The 19,451-nt window shown below is 32.2% G+C and overlaps 1 long non-coding RNA gene across 2 annotated transcripts; it reads right to left on the reverse strand.

Annotated features, from left to right (window-relative positions):
* Positions 1-502: 502 nt before the first annotated feature.
* LOC141914124 (uncharacterized) lies at positions 503-2,870 on the reverse strand. 2 transcript variants are annotated; one of them, XR_012620716.1, is made up of 6 exons: positions 2,768-2,869; positions 2,179-2,236; positions 1,602-2,049; positions 1,303-1,357; positions 1,138-1,197; positions 503-974 (listed from the first exon to the last, which is right to left on the reverse strand). It is a non-coding gene; the product is annotated as an uncharacterized LOC141914124 (long non-coding RNA). The 2 variants fall into 2 exon arrangements; XR_012620717.1 differs by lacking the exon at positions 2,179-2,236 and having other exon boundaries at positions 2,768-2,870.
* Positions 2,871-19,451: the final 16,581 nt, after the last annotated feature.

Here is a 19,451-nt window from a genome sequence, read left to right on the forward strand (position 1 = left end):
AGAGAGGTCGCTGTGCCATAAGCTGCACAGCAAAAATTTGTATTATACGATGTATACAGAAGCCTGAGCCAAACCATTTTGTTGAATGCGCTGAATGCGAAATGCCCTATCATTTTCAGTGTGTAGGTGAGCAGAAAAATTTCAAGTGTATTGAATGTTTAACCGGGAAGGTCGAATCTGCCGAAAAAATCATAAAACTAAAATCTGATGAAATTCGGCATCTTAAGTCAAAATTGACTGAACTAAAAACCTCCCTTGCTGTGGCGAAATCACTTCTAAATGAAATACATAAAGAAATTGATGCTACAATGGGTCCTATCACACGAAGTTTAAACAAAACATTGAAATCAATTGGTGTTGACAGACAAGCATATTACAGCCAGAGCTTTGTAGGAAACCATGTATATAAAATGATCCAAATCAATGAGAAAGTCAATAATCCTGCAAAGCTCTGTGCTGTGTTAAAAAAATATCCAGCAATTCAAACACTTTTTTTAACACTGTTTGAAAAATTTCATGCGATGTATGTAATTTACAATGCAAGTAGATTTTTGTCGAATAGCGAAATTGACATGCTTGAACGTTTATGTCTTGATTTTGGATCATGGTTTCCAGAAAATTTTCCGGAAGCTAATATAACGCCGAAATTACATGTTCTTATATATCATGTTGTGCCATTCATTCGAATGTGGGGTACATTGGGTCTTTTTAGCGAGCAAGCTCTTGAATCGAAGCATGCGTTGATAAATAGAGATGTTCGCACGTACTGAACCATTCGTGATAAAGTTCGCCGCACTAAATTAATTTTCCTCAACCAGGCACTCTATGCAACGAAGTCGATTAAACGTATTCCGATAACGCGTAAATGCCAATGTGGTTCCTTCTTGAGAAGCGTTAATGATAAACGCATATGCGATGGTTGTAAAAGTACATCGAACTGATTTTCGAACATGCTGATCTCCAGAAACCTGATTCTGAAAGAGGAGATTTGTTAATAAACCTTTGTACATAAATAACTGCTGGATGTGGTTTAAGAGCAGCTTGTGAGCATGTTCAATTTTGTGAATATTATTTTGATGCAAGGCATTGAATGAAAATTATTATACAGCAAATTAAATATAAGTGAAATCAACTCACCAGTAATCTTATTCAATCATAACAAACATGTTGAAAATAACTTCATAAATTCTTTCAAACCTGAAAGTCAAAATAGTGTTATTGATCATTTACACATATTCTTATCCACGAGCAAGGCGTACATGTTTGTATTATTAGAACGGTGAATAAATAAAATGACCTTACTTATGAATAACTTCATCTGTCACCCTTGAAAAACATTCTTTCAGTGTTTAATGATCTGTAATGTATAATAAATCAGAAATGTAATGGAAGCTTTATGAATATTTTATAGTGCCGGTGATAAATAATAACTTTTTCTTTAAATTAGCATTAATCACTTATTTTTACACGCATGCTCGGCTTAAATGCCTCTTTGACGAGGGAGAAAAATGTATCCAAGCTAATTACAAACTATTTGAATCAAAAAGCTAATTTTGGATTTGTAATTAAGTAGCGGTTCCCTTTTCCCCAGAGTCAATTACCTCAGTTTATGGCATGCCTCGGACTTAGTTTGACCCAGGACAATTGTCTCAGATTGTTGCATGCCCCGATCAACTTTTACCCCAGACAAGAGATGATTTATTGCCTTGGATCTTCGCATGCCCAGATGGAATGGATTGCCTTGGATTATTGTGTGCTTTCTAGGCCCACCTGATGACTCCACGTTTGGTTGAAGGTCACGATCGCGCGCGATAGATTTGTTCGCGGATACCAAAAAATATCGATTTCCTAAAAGGTCACGATGAGTGCGCGAAGCTTATTCTTAGTATTGCTCTAGAGATGTTCGTGAATTGTTCAAATCACGATATCCAACGTACGAAACTAGTTCGGCACTTTATGCAACTAAGTCGAATAAGCGTAGTCCAATTGTCCGTAAATGCCAGTGCGGATTTTTTTCAAAAATATCGTCTCCGATACGAGGCGGTAAATCTGAAATAACAAGATTTTTTAATAAATAATACACTAAAAAGTCATAAAAATTATTTACAGATATTGTTCTACTTGCGAGCAGGGCTTTCATGCTTGTATTGTATGAGAATGGCGATCGATTAAACTTACTTGAATAGCTTTGTCTGTCCCCTTTGAAAAAACTTTGCTGTCTTAAAAAAACCTAGGCCTATAATATATAATATGATAGGGCTTACGAAATGTACTGGAGGCTTTAGGCTTAGATTGACTATAATCGCACGGCGTCGATTGCCACAGATTATCAGATTATCGCCCACTCTCTAGGCCTACCTGACAATATTACAACTCTTAGTACAATTCATTGTGGTCACAACCCATCCCTGCTTCGACTGCCCCGAAAAAAACAAATAACTGAGGGAATTTACTAGCCTCGGACGGGTCAAATTATCTGACAGTTTGCACTTCAATATACATGAAATAGGCCCATCGATGGAGCTAGGCCTGAAGGTGAATGCGGTTAACTGTTGATACGAATCTTTTTTTCATTATGGGTTGACATCTTAACAGAATTACTTCAATATAGGCCGCGGTCTGAGTTAAGAATTTGAAGTGGAAATATTTCCGGGTTTCAGCGAACCCGGAAGTAAGTAAACAAATTCAGTCGTATTTTTACATTTATTGGGTCAACATGCAGCAAACATACACCATTTAACGGCCACAAACGTAATTCTTTACTTACATTAACAAATGACACCCATTAAAGCAACTGGAATGGTTTCAAAGGCAACCAATTCATGATACACTCCGATATTTTAACTATCGTGTCTTTGCGAGGATGACTCCACGTCTTGCTGAAGATCGTGATCGCGCGCAATAGATTTGTTCGCGGCCACCGAATAATATTGATTTCCTTAAAGGTCACAACAATTACGCGAAACTTCAAGGTCTCTTATTCTTAGCGTTGTCTGTACGTACGTGTGGTACGAAATTAACTTTCTTAGCTTGTAAATTGCAATCTTCATGAGCAGTTCCACGATATTTTGAATTTAAATGATCATGATCTCTAACTTTTTTATCAAATGAATAAAAACGTTTTTCACAATAACAACAATGAGTTGCATAATTAAAATCAATTTCATCTTCTTTTGTCATAACTATTCTTTTATTTTTGTTTAATAATTTTGCAAAATCACTTTCTAATTCAATCATTTTATCACAAAAATCATTAACTACATTTTCACCTCTAAAAGAAATATATTGACTTTCATATAATTCAGGATAATTTGATTTTATGTAAATTCCATAAGCAGCAGCTCTTTGATGAACTTTTTTAATTGTATTTATAATTGGTGGGTCTTGAATTATATCTTCATTTAATTCATTTCCTTTATCCATTGATTTTAATAATTGCTTTTTGTTATATATTTCTTTTCTATCTTGATCAGTTAATTCTTTATTCAACGATTCAAAATCCCCATAAATTACAAATGGAACAATATTTTTAAATTTATGATTAGTAAATTTCAATTCATAATCTTTTTCTGTTGGCATTATTAATTTACAAAAATCTTTATTATCACATAATTCTTTATGTTTTAATAATGTATTCTCAGTCATAAATTTAGATAAACATTTTCTACATAGATAAATTTTACGATGATGATCACTTTCTGTTCTAAAGAATAAATCAATTTGTTTTAACCACATATAATGTTCATTTTCATCTTTTTTGTAATATAACAAATCTATAACATTTTCATCATCATAATATTCTGTTAAATATAAAGCTTCCAATGTATAATCTTTAATATTTTCACCTTTTGTCTTTGGTAATTGCATTAATTCAAATACATTTATTTTTAAATTATTAACTTTTTCTATTTTAGGAATCATTTTTATAGTTACTGGATATTGATCAATTTTATATAATGTTTCATATTTCCGGTAATTTGTTATTCTAAAACTATGTGTCATATCTTCTGTTGGGTGTAAGCAACTAATAATTGACCATAGATAACATTTATTATCTTCATTTTGAACATTTATTACTGCTTTTGTTGTAAATGGTAATTTAATATAAGAAGATGCTTTAATATCCTTTTCTGTTGTAAAGTTTGAATCATTTTTAAACATTTTATTACTTTTTGATGTTTTATTTCTTTTTGTATTATAAACATTTAAATCTAAATATATAATTTCATTCAATGTTAAGCCAGAACCCTCAAAATATCTTTCTTCAATATGACGTTTAAATTCATTAAATATTTTTTCTAACTTCTCTTTTATTTGTGTTTTTGAAATTATTTCTTCAGAGTGTGTTTGAATATTATAATTCATTTTTTCTTCTGACTTTATAAAACTTACTTTCCCAGAGATACTAATTTTTGGATATTCAACATCTGTTATCAAATCTAGTATTTTTTCTATTATTTCATTAAATTTACTATAATCTTCTATTGTTGTTCCTTTAAAAAATCTAAATATAATAGCTGCAGGACCAATATTACTATGTAATGTTTCTGAGATTTCAATTGTATCTTTTATTTCTAGTGAATCAATATAATTTCTAACATTTTCCATGTAAGGTTTATTTGAAATGGATTTAGTTTTTGCATTTGGTTTTTTTACTTTTTGAGGTTTATCGTCAAAATAATCTTTTCCTAAAACATTATTACTCAAATTTTGGCGGTGTTTTTGTGATTCGAGATGTCTGTTATAATTCCTTTTTACTATAAATTCATTACAAACTTCACATTTTATTTCATCCACATTCATATTTTCTAATCTTTCTTTTCTTTCATTGGAATTTTCTGGAGTTTCAAAATCTATTACATTTTTTATATGATTTGCAGTTTTTTCATGTCGTGTTTTATGAGATGTATCAATGTATTTTTTACAATATTGGCAATAATATTGATTTTTATTAACATTATTGTTTTCTGGCTGGTGTTCATTCTCTCCTATTTATTAGGAAAAAAAATTACTTGTGGTGATGAGTGGTGTCTCGCCCTCTCGCCCTCTGGTATGAAACCCATATCTTCCAATTACTGATTTAACAAGACCAAATGTGTCACCAAGTGCATCCAAATAACTACCCGTTGCGTAATATCGGAGAGAAACCTTCACTTGTAACTCAGCAGAAAGTGCTTTGGAACGTTGTGTATCATACGTTATATCATCTCGAATTAAATCTATTATTCGTGTGATATTTTCCGAACTAAAGCTATATTTCTGTCTCACTTCATTTTCTAAATAATCATTAATTGCAAATTTAACTGTTTCGTGATATCGATAGCGGCGTGGGTGTCTATAAATTCGTTCTTGATAGATATCATCATAAAAAATGGCAGCCATTTTGATAATTTATCCTGGTGATAGTGTTGCTATCACCACGTCGGAGGTGTGTTAACTTTATCACGGGGATAGCTGATTTTATCCCGGTGATAAAGTTAACACAGGTTTGAAAAACACACTATCACAGTGATAAAAATATTTAACACCGGGATAGCGATTTATCACCGGGATAGGGCTTATCACCGCTTTGAAAAACGCAGCCCTGGGCATTTCATTGGTCAACAATATTTCTATGTAAGGCTTACAATATATAGATCTGGGCATTATGTAGACACTCTCCTAACCATGCTGGTCAAGACATCATGTAATACATATATAGGCAACGAGTAAGTTCCTGATTATATTTTTTCTATATTACGTAAGTGATACTTTGTGAAGGTCAATGTACATGTATTAATTTCTGTTTCGTTTATTTTGTAGTTTTGAATGATATTGATAGACAGATATATAAGATAAATATTAAACCGACATCATCTTCGTCATCATCTCAAAACGTTGTCGTATTATTCAATTAGAGAAACGACTGGTGGAATTACTATTTCATAAACAACTATATTTTATTCTACAATCATTATCGATTTCCACATTCCAAGCCGCTCGGGAGCCGAGCGGTAAGGTATGCGTGGAATGCAGGAATCAATAAAGTATAATACAACATCTGTCACTGCGACATTAACAATAGCTGAACATAGAATAATAGAAAATGCAATTAGGGTAAATATAATACTAATACAAAAAATCTATATTGTATGAAAAACAACTGCTGTTATAAATCATCATTAGGATCATATAATTCCGACCAGAATTCTTTGATTTCGGGGTAATTTTCAAACATTTTTTCGATTTCTGTCAAATGATTAATAACGGTATCAAATGGTAAACCCAATAATTGAAATTTTTTAAATGAATATAATTTCCCAATCCATCTAAGTTTTCTTTCATACCCGACACTAATATGTATATTTTCTTAACCCAAATTAGCCCATGAAATGTTTATAGTTTGAGTCGAGTGAAAAAGAACAAACCCTTTATTCAAGGAATTCCCAAAAATTATGAAATTCCAAAGATGATTTGTTTGTTTCGTTAACAATTTTTCATACTCGCTTATCAGTAATCCACTAATTTCTGAAAATAAATGCGCGTCTATTTCACTAAAGTTCGATAAATCTCTATGATCCATTAATTTTGATTTTAAATATTCGTGTAGTTCATAACCGCTCAATTTGATTCTATTTTCTTTAAGTCCTAATAATGTTTTTAAACTTGGTGTTGGTATTTTTGGTAATTCTTGTATATTTGATTGTTTGGTTGTCATTACTTCGTCCAAAGTTGACACTAATTGTTTATAATAATCCATTTGTTTCCTGAGTTTTTCGATATTTTTGTCTTCTATATCTATTACAGTCTCTTGTGATGGTGTGTTGACATCCATACATTCTGGCTCCTCCCTTTCTTGCGTCAGTTTTGGAGTAGATGGAGTACTTGATCTGTATGACATTTTTTTTACCAAATATCTAGAATGTAGAATAAAACTAACTTGAAGCGGTTCCTGAACTTCGCTGAAAAAGCTGAAACACTGAAAAGCTGAAACGCTGAAATAAAAACGCTGAAATTTCAGGGAATTTCCGAAAAACGCCGAAATTTCAGGGAATTCCCGAAAAACGCTGAAATCGTGCTAGGTACCGACAATACACGTTTTGAAATGTTTTCCGGGCCGGTGTCCGCTGACGAGTCCTGAACCGTGTTTTATGCTCTACCTTCGGTTACAGAGACATGCCCTAAGGTCGTCGTCATGATCGACTTGATCGATTGCGGATTGCGTGGATTGTTAGATGTGTTTTTTGCCATAGTTTTATGTGCATATACCGGTACGATCTAACAATGAAGTTATCACTTCATTTGAATAAATTCTTAATCACAGTAATATTAATTCACAATATTTTTTCTTATGTTTGGTGATTTCTTGCAACTTATCATTGCCAAGTCTCATACAAGTAGTAGCTGAATGAAAGTACAGTTAGGCTGAACCTGATAACCCAAATTAAGTGCTAGCATGGAACTAATGATTATTTTGATTCTATTTTCGGTGTCATTGAAATTCGTTAATAAAGGTTCAACCGTCATAGTATACTGTACTTAGCATTGCTACAATTGGGTGCCATATTTCTACAATTTCTACAAGGAGGAAGGAATCTTTAAGTGTCTTTGTTCCCGGGTAGGGTACGGGGTAAAACCTGGTTTACTTTCTCTTTCGACTTGCCGGAGACTACTATCTGCAATGTATTGCATGCTTTGATGTGTCTGGCCTATAGGAGTCGAACGATATTTTTTTCCCATACACAGGCATGGCTTTAGTGTAGATGAAGGCTAGGCACTGCACATTGTGGATTGACTGGAACTCTTAACTCACAAAATTAAACGAGTCAACAAGAAAGATCCAATAATTGGACATTTGTCTAACTATATTATTTAACAGCTTGAAATAATACATAACACATTCTGCAAGAGTATACAAAGGAAATCAGTTCTTACATTATATCAGAATCAATAGTTCGCTTAACTAGAATTCTGGTTCCATTGCTTCATATTCTAATGAAATCCACTAGTATACCTTAGAATATCGCTTAGCTTAAGACTAAAAATTTGGTACCAGGAAACAGGGAAGAAAAGTGGGTGTACTGTACATCCGCAATTGACTTATTTCTCTCTGGTTGAATCAAGTTATTATTGAAATAGCATTCGAATAGCCATTTTATTTTTAAAAATTGTGTCGTTCAGCTATCCTGCTGCAAATTTCGCAGTTGAAGTTTACTGGTGCCATCTGATTTCTCAGTATCTCAAAAAATTTGCACATTCTAAGCCTGAATCTAAAAATAGAAAAAGGTGCATTTTAGTCGGATATAAAAGAATAATGGCTAATACACCCTGGACTATATAGCCTATGGGGTGGGCTTAGTTTGAAAGCACTGAGGTCCGAGAGAACAGCACTTAGTAAATAAATACTGAAATTAAACTTACAAAACACCCAGTACTTGAGATGATGTACTTGACAAGAAGTGTCACCAGCTAAGCAAATCAACTTTGTCTATGACTCCTCCTTTTATAGATTCAGTAGTAGTCTAAAAATAAGAATCGGTACATTTTTCTAACAGTTGGTATGTCATTTCTTCAAAAAAACTAATTATTATCACGCCACAGCAAATAAATTATTCACAGTTGTTGAATGGTTAGCCCGATTTAGATTAATTGGTTGACGCTAATCAGTATGACCCATACGTAGGGGCCTACTGCATGCCATTGGTGTCAATCCATTCCATTCCATTCCACAGTGAATTAAAAAGAAATTTAGTTAGATCCCTTTTGTCCAAAAGCTGCATCATTTATATAACTAGCTGTCAAATTTAATTTACCTCCTTCAGAGAATACCATAGTGACATAGTCCGTCGCCCATCAACGTGTTGACAAAAGAAAAGTTGCTCCATGTTTTATACATGAACGTTCAAATAAGATATTTTGCGTCTTGCAGGGAATATTGAGCATAGTGTTTAAGTTGGCTTGCACGGTTTGTGAATGGGTTTTCCTCATTATGCTGCCTGTATGCATTAAAAATCCGGATTTCAAGCGAATTAATATGTCCAACAAGTGGCCCTCTAAAAGTATACTCCACACATACTGTCCATGCGTGTCTCTGTAACCGAAGGTAGAGACTAAAACACGGTTCAGGACTCGGCAGCGGACACCGGCCCGGAAAATATTTCAAAACGTGTATTGTTGGTACCTAGCACGATTTCAGCGTTTTTCGGGAATTCCCTGAAATTTCAGCGTTTTTCGGAAATTCCCTGAAATTTCAGCGTTTTTATTTCAGCGTTTCAGCGTTTCAGTGATTCAGCTTTTTCAGCGAAGTTCAGGAACCGAACTTGAAGTTGTAGTTGTCAAATATCAATTACAGCACTTAAACATGTTTAACGTTTCCCGACGCCTTAATAACAACAAAAAACAGTACTTACATTTATAACTGTAAACTCCTAATTGTGTTACTAGAGAAAAATCTTATACGTTCTATATATTCCGTCTGTTCAGTTCGGCTGTTGTAATGCGACTGCGCTCAATATACCCAGGCACTGTCTGTCTAAGCAACAGATGTTCCTTTGTGATGTAATTGATTAATCCTTTTCAACTGAAATAGCACATTCGATCAATATTCAAATGAGGTACATCCCATTCAACTGAATATAAAATGTGGCACAGATGTTAGTATAATTGCATATAGGCAGTTATAATGGATAACTATATACACACATACACGAGCGACTCGAGTAGAGTTCTTATTATAAACGCTTAAGATTCAACGTGTTTTTCATTCTGTGTTGAATTCCATAATTCAACAAATGTCTTTGCTTTAACCACTTGATCTAAATATAACTGTAAATCTAGTTTATTAGATTTAATTATATTTTCTTTCTTTTCAAGAGGTCTTAAATTTTTCCAATTCAAAATTAGTTTTTTTATCGTATTCACCACTCATATCAAATTTAGAAATCGGCAACACGTGATCAATATGAAAGTATTCACCATAATTATCTATATTCATTTTATCGTCGAATTGATATATTATCCATGATTTGAGAAATTCATCTGTACAACCCAACAAATTAGATAGTGTTTCTAAATGCGTTTCTTTGTTGAATAATTGTGTTAATCTAGACCTTAAACATTGTTTCATTTTAAAATTAAGATCTGTTTTATATCTTCCTCTCATATATTCTGTCATATAATCATTATAATGTTCTCTATTATCTGCTCGATATTGCTTGGTATATAGTTTAATACAAGTTTTGCAGCAATATTGAAAACCATCTTTGCTAATCTTACGCTTACTAAATTCTGTTATAGCTAATTTATCTAATTCACATTTAGAACATTTCTTGTAGTATATATTTATAACACCAGTGTTATTTGTAATATTGATAAATTGTGATTGTTCTGGTTCCATTTTAATATCAAATATTTGTTACTAAATTGATTTTAGAATTTATCCATTTATATGTTATTCATATATATGAATATTTTAAGAGTAATAGGGAATATGGGGGTTCATATCAAAGGTTGAAGGGGCGGGCGAGTAAAAAATTAAAAGTAAATTCGAGTGTGCGAGAATTTATTTTTTTATGAGCTCGACCGTTCGACCTTTGGTATGAACCCCCATATTCCCTATTACTTATGTTAACCTGTTAAGTGTCAAAATCATCTGTTAGAAGTACTGGAATATTATGTAAAATCAGGTCAAAAACATATATTTAGTGTGTTTACAACATGTGTATTTGTAGATTTGAATCGCCGCTGTTTATCAGATGCCATAGTGCTGTACTGAAAATAAACTATGTATATACGTTAAGTTCATCTCGCCGGTCGTAGTTTATTTCGCTAGTCCTGTCCACAGCTCAGCACCAGGCGCATCCAAACAAGTTGATCCATTCTCACCAGTCCAGATGGTCCAGTCCAGAACTATTCAACTACAACTCCGTCTGAATATTTAATATCTACTTTTTCCATATCATCGTCGAATATTCTAGAATATAAAACACGAGAAAGATATTGGAGGAAAACCTCAAACTATCAAGGAAATAGTGTAAGAAAAATGTCGAACTTACCCCACGACGCGACCACAACCACGCTCGTCATTGCATGAGTGTTCAAACGCAGGCTTATGGCGAAATGCGTGTTACAAAATGAACCATAGAAATATATAATACCCGTTATTGTAACGGTTCATAGAATATGAAAGATATCGGCAGATTGAAGGACACAAACTACCTACCCTACCGGGTTATATGAAACGCATTCGGTCGTGACACGCAACCACAAGTGAAGGCTAGGCGCAAGATCAAACTATGGCTCCAAGGTCTTTTTGTTCTGGAGTGTTATACACATTAACGGTAATTGTATTTTACTGAAGTGTTTCCGGAATATGCGGATTTAAGTTGTATGAAGTCAATCAAACTATGAATCAATGATTAATGATTGATTACATGACTTCATTTCTACAGCGGATTTTCACAGAAATATGACTCGTCCAGCTACAATACAGCTTTGATAAACTACTGTTTGTATTTGTGTGTTGTATACAAAAATGATCAACGAAAATGAAAAGATTCAACAATTCGAAGAAAGAAAATTTAGATTTTCCAAACTGTTTTATTATATATTTGCAGCTGTATAACAATCGAATTTCATTAACAGAATATCACACTCTTACCAGGCCACAGTAAATACGGTTTCAAGTTGTATGACTACGTGGGGTGGGGATAAGGGGGAAGGGGAGTATATTTAATGATTAAAAGGCTGCGGTTCATAGTAACCATTTTACACTAATAGGTTCATTGACACGATTTTCAAGGGCAGTGATTCCTTGATTAATTTCCAATTCTCAAACAAAATGTCCTACTGTAAATCGATGTGAATAAAATTTTAAATCAGTGGTTATTTGAATGAATTTCTACAGCAGATTTTCATACAGAAATATTCACGAATTTCTCGTCCAAGTAAAAGATATATGTAGAAGTTTACCACATAGTTACTCATAAAGAATTGTGTCAAAATATCATATAGAAATTCTTTCTGTTCCGTAAGGATTGGTAAAAATACAACAACAGTGGTTGGAAGTGTGAATATTGCAAATGCGAGTGAAACTGTTACAAGCATCATTGTTGTACGTTTCGATTTTGTAGTTTTCTTATCAGACGAAAGCATTTTTGTACCTCTGAATAACTGAATAATTATGATAGAATTTGATATTAGAATCAACGATAAAGGCAAAACAAAAGCGTAGACACCAAGTGGAGTAAGAAATTTCATTTGGACAATTAATTCATAGTAACATCCGAAAAATTGGTCGGAAAATTGTATCGACAAAGTAGCGGGAAGTTGAACCAGTACAGTCACCGTAGTAATTATCAATATAGCAAATCTAGCGAATCTAGGCGTGCATATCAAACGAGAAGTGAACGGAAAGAGAACAACTGCCGCACGTTCTAGAGATATAGCTACCAATAACCAGGAACTGCTAGAATTGGCACCTGCCATCAATATTTCATATATCTTACAACTGATCAGTGAATTCATGATGAATATAAGACTAGTGTTTAGATTCAAGAGAACTAACTGTAAAACAGGCATCAGTGTAAAATGTATACAGAACAGGAAATCACAGACTGATAAAATGACAAGATAGTTAGCGTAAGATAAACTGCGGAATCTGCGACTTGTCATTATTAGAAAAGTAGCTGAATTTCCAAAGACTCCAAACAGAAACACGATAGGCAGAATGACCAACGACACAGTACGGTAAGTTCCAGACCTGTTCTCCACCGACATTAGAATGATGTAACTGCTATACGTTCGACCAATTCGTATCTTAGTTGAATTCATGATTCACGAGAATTAACTCTGTTCGGTACGCTCTAGACCTGCTCACTACAGGCATTATAGCGATGTAACTGATAAACTGCATCTGAGTTGAATTCATTATTCGATAAAGTGTCAGAGGTATGTGGACTGATTGAATCAATAGACTGACGCTACGTGCAAGCCATGACATATATTCATTTACGCACACAATTTATTTTTGTTCGTTCGCATCAAATGAAAAACAATTCTCAGAAATCTGACTGAAAACATTATAAACCCGTTAGCACTCAAGCCATCCGTATCCGCCCAGACTAATACTCCTCAAACCTCCCGAATTTTCCCGGCACTTTTTCGTATGCCGCACCACAACGGTTATAGTGTGACTCGGGCCCAATAGCTTATGATAAACTAGACACCTAAGTTCTCGAAATACCGTACAGAAATCAACATCCTCCTATTTCAATTTCTCAAGTATTTCAAATTTGACACATCTGAGCGCTCACTTCAAATCCAAGTAAGTTTGGATGAATTTCGGGGGCGAAAAGGACATGTTTTTAGTGACCCGCCTCATCAAATCTTACATCATATTAAAACCTTGACAATTTACTAAAAAATAACACTAACTTGTTATGTATGGAAATCGAGATCTCGAATAGAACTCTGCTCACCCAAGACTGCGGACCTTGTTGTAGAAAGAAGTGGCATTCTTTAAAGTCCGATTTTCCACTCAACTTTTGGCAAGAAGCAGCAGTAATTGAAAAATAGCGTTTTCACACCAGAGCACGAGAGTACGACAAATCACTCATCACCACTAGTAATTTTTCCTTACAAATGGGAGACTGTGAGTACCAGACAGAAAAATTGATGTTAATAAAAATCAATATTATTGTCCATACTGTAAAAAGTACATCGATAAATCTAATAACTCTCATCACGAAAAAACTGCAAATCATAAAAAAATGTTATAGATTTTGAAACACCAGAAAATTCAAATGAAAGAAAAGAACAATTAAAAAATATGAAAAAAAGATAAAATTAAATGTAATGTTTGTAATGAAGTTTATAGCAAAAAGGAATTATGAAAGACATCTCGAATCACAAAAACACCAACACAATTTAAATAAAAATATTTTAGCAACAGAATATTTTGATGATAAACCTCAACAAGTAAAAAAACCAGCTTCAAAAACTAAATCTATTTCAAATAAACCTTATATAGAAAATGTAAGAAATTATATCGATTCACTAGAAATAAAAGATACAATAGAAATTTTAGAAACATTACGTTGTAAAATTGGTCCTGCAGCCATTATATTTAGATTTTTTTAAGGCACAACAATATATGTTTATAGCAAATATATCGAAATAATTGAACAAATAATGGACTTTGCTACAGAGTTGAATATCCAAAAATTAGTATTTCTGGAAAAGTAAGTTTTATAAAATCAGAAGAAAAAATGGAGTATAATATTCAAACATATTTTGACGAAATAATTTAAAAAACACAAATAAAAGAGAAAAAAATATTTAATATTGAAGAAAGATATTTTGAGGGTTCTGGTCTAACATTGAATGAAATCATATTTTGGATCTGAATATTTATGATACAAAAAGGAATAAAGCATCAAAAAGTAATACATTGTTTAAAAATGATTCAAAATTTTCAATAATAATAAATTTATTTTTCATTTAACTACATTTCTATGAATAATGACAATACAGAAAAATGTTACCGAGTTAAGTTAAATGAAGGTAACAGTGAGAGCCTTAGGGGCTGTACAGGTCACTGCACCTAGGTGCCTAGAGTGCAAGAGTGCAAGTGCAGCGAATTGAGTAGGTAGTTGTAACAATAGTAATAATGATAATAATGATAACAATAATGATAACAACAATCATAATAATAATCAAAATAATAATCATAATAATAATCATAATGATAATCATAATAATCATAACATTTATCAATTTATTCTTTATATTTTAAGTTTTTTTTTAGAAAAAAGTCACGAATGATTCATACTTATTCAGTGCTTTTGAGCCATAGCTTCCGTTGCCATAGCAAAAACCTCGTCGGAAAACCCCAACGCTATTTCTTCTTTTTTTCTTTCAGCATCGTCAACGATTGAACGAACAGACTCTGGCAATTCATCCAAGGCTCTTTCCAAATTTAGAAGATAATATTCTATTAATATTGTGAGTGTGGCAACTCTTTTTCCGTAGCTTACTCACGTCTTCCTATTTCGCCTCAGCTTCAGCCAACAGCGACCGCTTTCTTTGTGAGGTTTACCTTGCTCTACTACCTTTCTTAGAAGTGACTGATATTTTTTTTTCTGTTTTTTTTTACTCCTTCACTTTCACAAAGTGGGACTGGGAGGATGTAGTACAGACTAACTCAAAAAACTCACGTGTTCATTTTTTCCTCTCGATTTCTTCAAATTCTAGTATTCAACTTTTTCTAACACCACTATCAACACTTCGTTCCCGGGTTTCGGCTCCATAAATTTGTCTTAAACTCCATCCTGGTCCCTTCGTCCTCGCTTGCCAGGGGTCCGGTATCACTCCCGAACTCGCTTCCACCCGCCCCTGGCCCCATGAAGCGTGATTTCATTGCTGGCGCTGTTGCGCATGACGTCATATATCGATTTGCTAAATACTTCCTTGTTCGGTAAAACGTTCGCTGATTGGTCCATTCAACGGACAAACCAACAGAAGCCTTATTTAGTTTGTTACAAGCGCTGTGATTGGTACAACCGGATTCAGGTCGGCAAGTTACGACTCCAGCGACTCGAGAGGTCAAGGGGTTCGGAGAACAGCTTTAGCGTAGTGGGTTCGAATCCCTTGACGGGTGAGGATTGGTCGCTTAAAAGTAATAGGGGTAATGGGCTTTCAGGCCAAAGGTCGAACGGTCGAGCTCGTAAAAAATGAAAAAACATAAAAATAATAACAATTTCTACTTGAATTACTCGCAAAACTCATAAAAATGAAAAATAAATTCTCACACGCTCGAATTTATTTTTCATTTTATGAGTTTCACTCCTAATTCAAGTAGAAATTGTAATTATTTTTATGTTTTTCATTTTTACTCACCCACCCGTTCAACCTTTAACCCGAAAGCCCATTACCCCTATTACTCTTAAAATATTCATATATATATGAATAACATTTAAATCATTGAACTTCTAAAATCAATTTTAATAAAAAATATAGTATTAAAATGGAAGCAAATAAGTACTACTGCCCAACATGTAAGATAAATATAGATAAGTCTCAAAAAGCAAGACACAATAAAACTAAAACACATTTAGAGAATAAATTGAAACTAGAATATTTACAGTTATATTCAGAACAGTTAACAAAAGGAAAGAAATTTATTGAATTATGGAATAATGATCCAAATAATGAACAATATGTTGAGGATCCGATGTTTATACTAGAACATGATTCTATTTGAACCTATATACATTCAATGTACAGAGCTATGGAATAAATCTATAAATTCACAGCCGTTACAGTTGTTACTATGACGACGAGACATTATGACACATAATATTACAAACGTGTAGAGAAAATTCTAGAACCGGAACTAGATGACGTGGCATAATCAACGACGTGTCATTCTAGAAATCGCCCCGGAAATGGACATACGCTGTAACATTGTGCTCAGGATATTCTATCTTTCGAAACGAAATTAGGAGTTTATAGTTTACAATTATAAATCTAAATGTAAGTACTGTTTTTTGTAGTTATTGGGGCTATTAAATATGAAACCTTTAAGTGCTTTTGACAACTACAACTTCATACAGTTAATTCTATTTTACGTTAGATAGATAATAACTTGAACTATAATAAGTTATAATAATTAGAAACGATAGACTTGAAAATATTTATATCATATAATATCGCGGTTCCTGTTCTACCGCTGATATCTTTTAGTTGAATAAAATGTCGTGTGTATCAAGAAGTACTCTTGATTCTCAGAGGACAACCGAAATGGAAGATGAACCAACCGAAATGGAAGATGAACCAACCGAAATGGGTACTGAAGTAAAAGAATCTTTCGATATAGAAGATGAAACGTTAGAAGAAGTTAAAAAACATTTATATTACCATCAAGAAATGACATTAATTTTAGAAAAAATAATAGAAAACCAGCAATCAAGCGTAACATCATTACCGAAAAGACCAACAACCAATGTAGAAATATTGTTAAGACTAAAAGGAACAAAAACTAAAAAGAAAATGAGCGGAAATGAGTTAAATAAGTTTTTAAAATCAAAATTATCAAATGAAAAAGATGTAAGTTTTAAAGAAATAGAAGGTGTAACATCATTTAATGAAATAACTGTTTTATTGAAAAAAAATTATAGAACCTTGTTATTTAAAAAAGCAAAGCATTTATGGGATTATATCATTTTCGGGGATTGTTTAAATAGGGGATTTTTAATGTTTAATAAACAAACTGCAGGGATTTCTTGGACTTCTTGGGTTAAAAAATATATAGGTATTAGTGCTGGGTATGAAAGAAAATTAAGAAGTGTAGGGAGATTAATTACATATAAAAGATTCCAATTTTTAAGTTTGTCATTTTCTGATATAGTAAAATACTTAAACGATATTGAAAAAATGTTTGACAATGATCCAGAAATTGAAAAGTTCTGGTTGGAATTATAAATAAAATAATGTATTAGTTGAAACTATAAATTTTGTCAATACAACGATCGAACATACTTGTATAATGTATTGTGTAAATCTGATTGGTGAATTTTTATGTCGGTCGTTTCTATTTTACAGAATGAATATATAATTATGATTAGCGCATGCGCATTGATCAAAAACGCTCCTATAAGAGCGGTTTTGCCTAGTGTACATGCGTTTGAATTTTCTATGTTCAGTTGTTTCTATTTTACAGAATGAATATATAATTATGATTAGCGCATGCGCATTGATCAAAAACGCTCCTATAAGAGCGGTTTTGCTTAGTGCGAACACGTTTAGATATTTTATGTCGGTCGTTTCTATTTTACAGAATTTACAGAATGAATATATAATTATGATTAACGCATGCGCATTAAGCAAAAGCGCTCCTATAAGAGCGGTTTTGCCCAGTGGTATTATTTAGATATCAAGGAATCGAAACAACTTATCAAAAGCAGCGAGGAATGAAAAAGGATGACGTTGATCGAAGAAATGGAAGAGGATTATAAAATATTAACCAATTTAGTAAAAAAATATGTATAATAAATGGAACCAGAACAACCACAAACTATCAATATTACAAATAACACTGGCGTTATAAACATATATTACAAGAAATGTTCTAAATGTGAATTAGATAAATCATTAACAGAATTTAGTAAGCGTAAGATTAGCAAAGATGGTTTTCAATATTGTTGTAAAACTTGTACTAAACTATATACCAAACAATATCGAGAAGATAATATAGAACATTATAATTATTATATGACCAAATATATGAGAGAAAGATATCAAACAGATCTTAATTTTAGATTGAAACAATGCTTAAGGTCTAGATTAACACAATTATTCAACCAATAAGGGTAAAAAAAATATTTTAAAGCGTAAGGTTTCAGCGAACTCTAACTCTTTTTGAATTTTAACCTATTTTAATAAAAATTTGATATATAAATGTGCACAAGATTAATTAAAGTTCCCGCGAAAGACATGAGTAATAAATATATAAATTCAATATTATATTATTTAACTGTTAACAATAATTTAGCAGATATTTCAGGAGTAAATATAAATAAGTATTATAAATCTGAAAATAATGAATTAATTGAAACATCAGATATATTTTGCGATAATATAATGCTATATAAAATCATGTTAGAAAAAGAAATTATAAAAGAAAATAGAACAACTTTTCTAAACATTAATCAGAGAAAGATAACACATTATGAAATTAAAGAATGTTTTAATCAAGGAGATATTATATTGGATAACTTAGCTATAAAAATTACACGTGTTTTAACAATTCATGATGATAATTCAAAATCATATATATTAAGTAGAATTAATCAAGAATTAAAATTAACAGATTATATTGCTGTATTAAAAATTTCATTATGCAATCAAAATTTAAATGAATTAATACAGAAAATGGATAATATTGAAAAATTATTAAATGAAAAAAATTACAATATATTAGATGTAGATGTGACACAAGATTTTAAAGGATCATTTAATTCAGATGAAATAAAATCAATGTTCGAAAATAGAAAATATAAAGTTCTAAAAGAATTTTCCAATAGTTGTGTTTCAGCATTACATAAGGATGATAAAATAAAGATCTATAATAAAACAGCATGTCAATTCAAATCTCCTGGTGTAAATATAAATTTCGGTTCAAATTTAATGAGTTACATAAATTGCTATCAAGAGAGGTTAAAAGAATCATTTGAAAAATCAATTGAAACAGGATTGATTAGAATTGAAATAACAAGTATTTCATTTAAAAGAGGATTAAAAGTGATGGAAAAAATAAAACAATACTTAAAAAAAGAAAATATTTACTATTCACCTACATATTTACAACTTAAATCATTATTTGATGAGGTTCAACAGACCGTATGTATTTATGATTTGATTGAAAAATGCTTTTATTTCTGTTATTATGGTGATTTATTAGCAAGGAAATTTAT

Source organism: Tubulanus polymorphus, chromosome 12 (assembly GCF_964204645.1).
Source record: "Tubulanus polymorphus chromosome 12, tnTubPoly1.2, whole genome shotgun sequence".
NCBI classification, from domain to species: domain Eukaryota; kingdom Metazoa; phylum Nemertea; class Palaeonemertea; order Tubulaniformes; family Tubulanidae; genus Tubulanus; species Tubulanus polymorphus.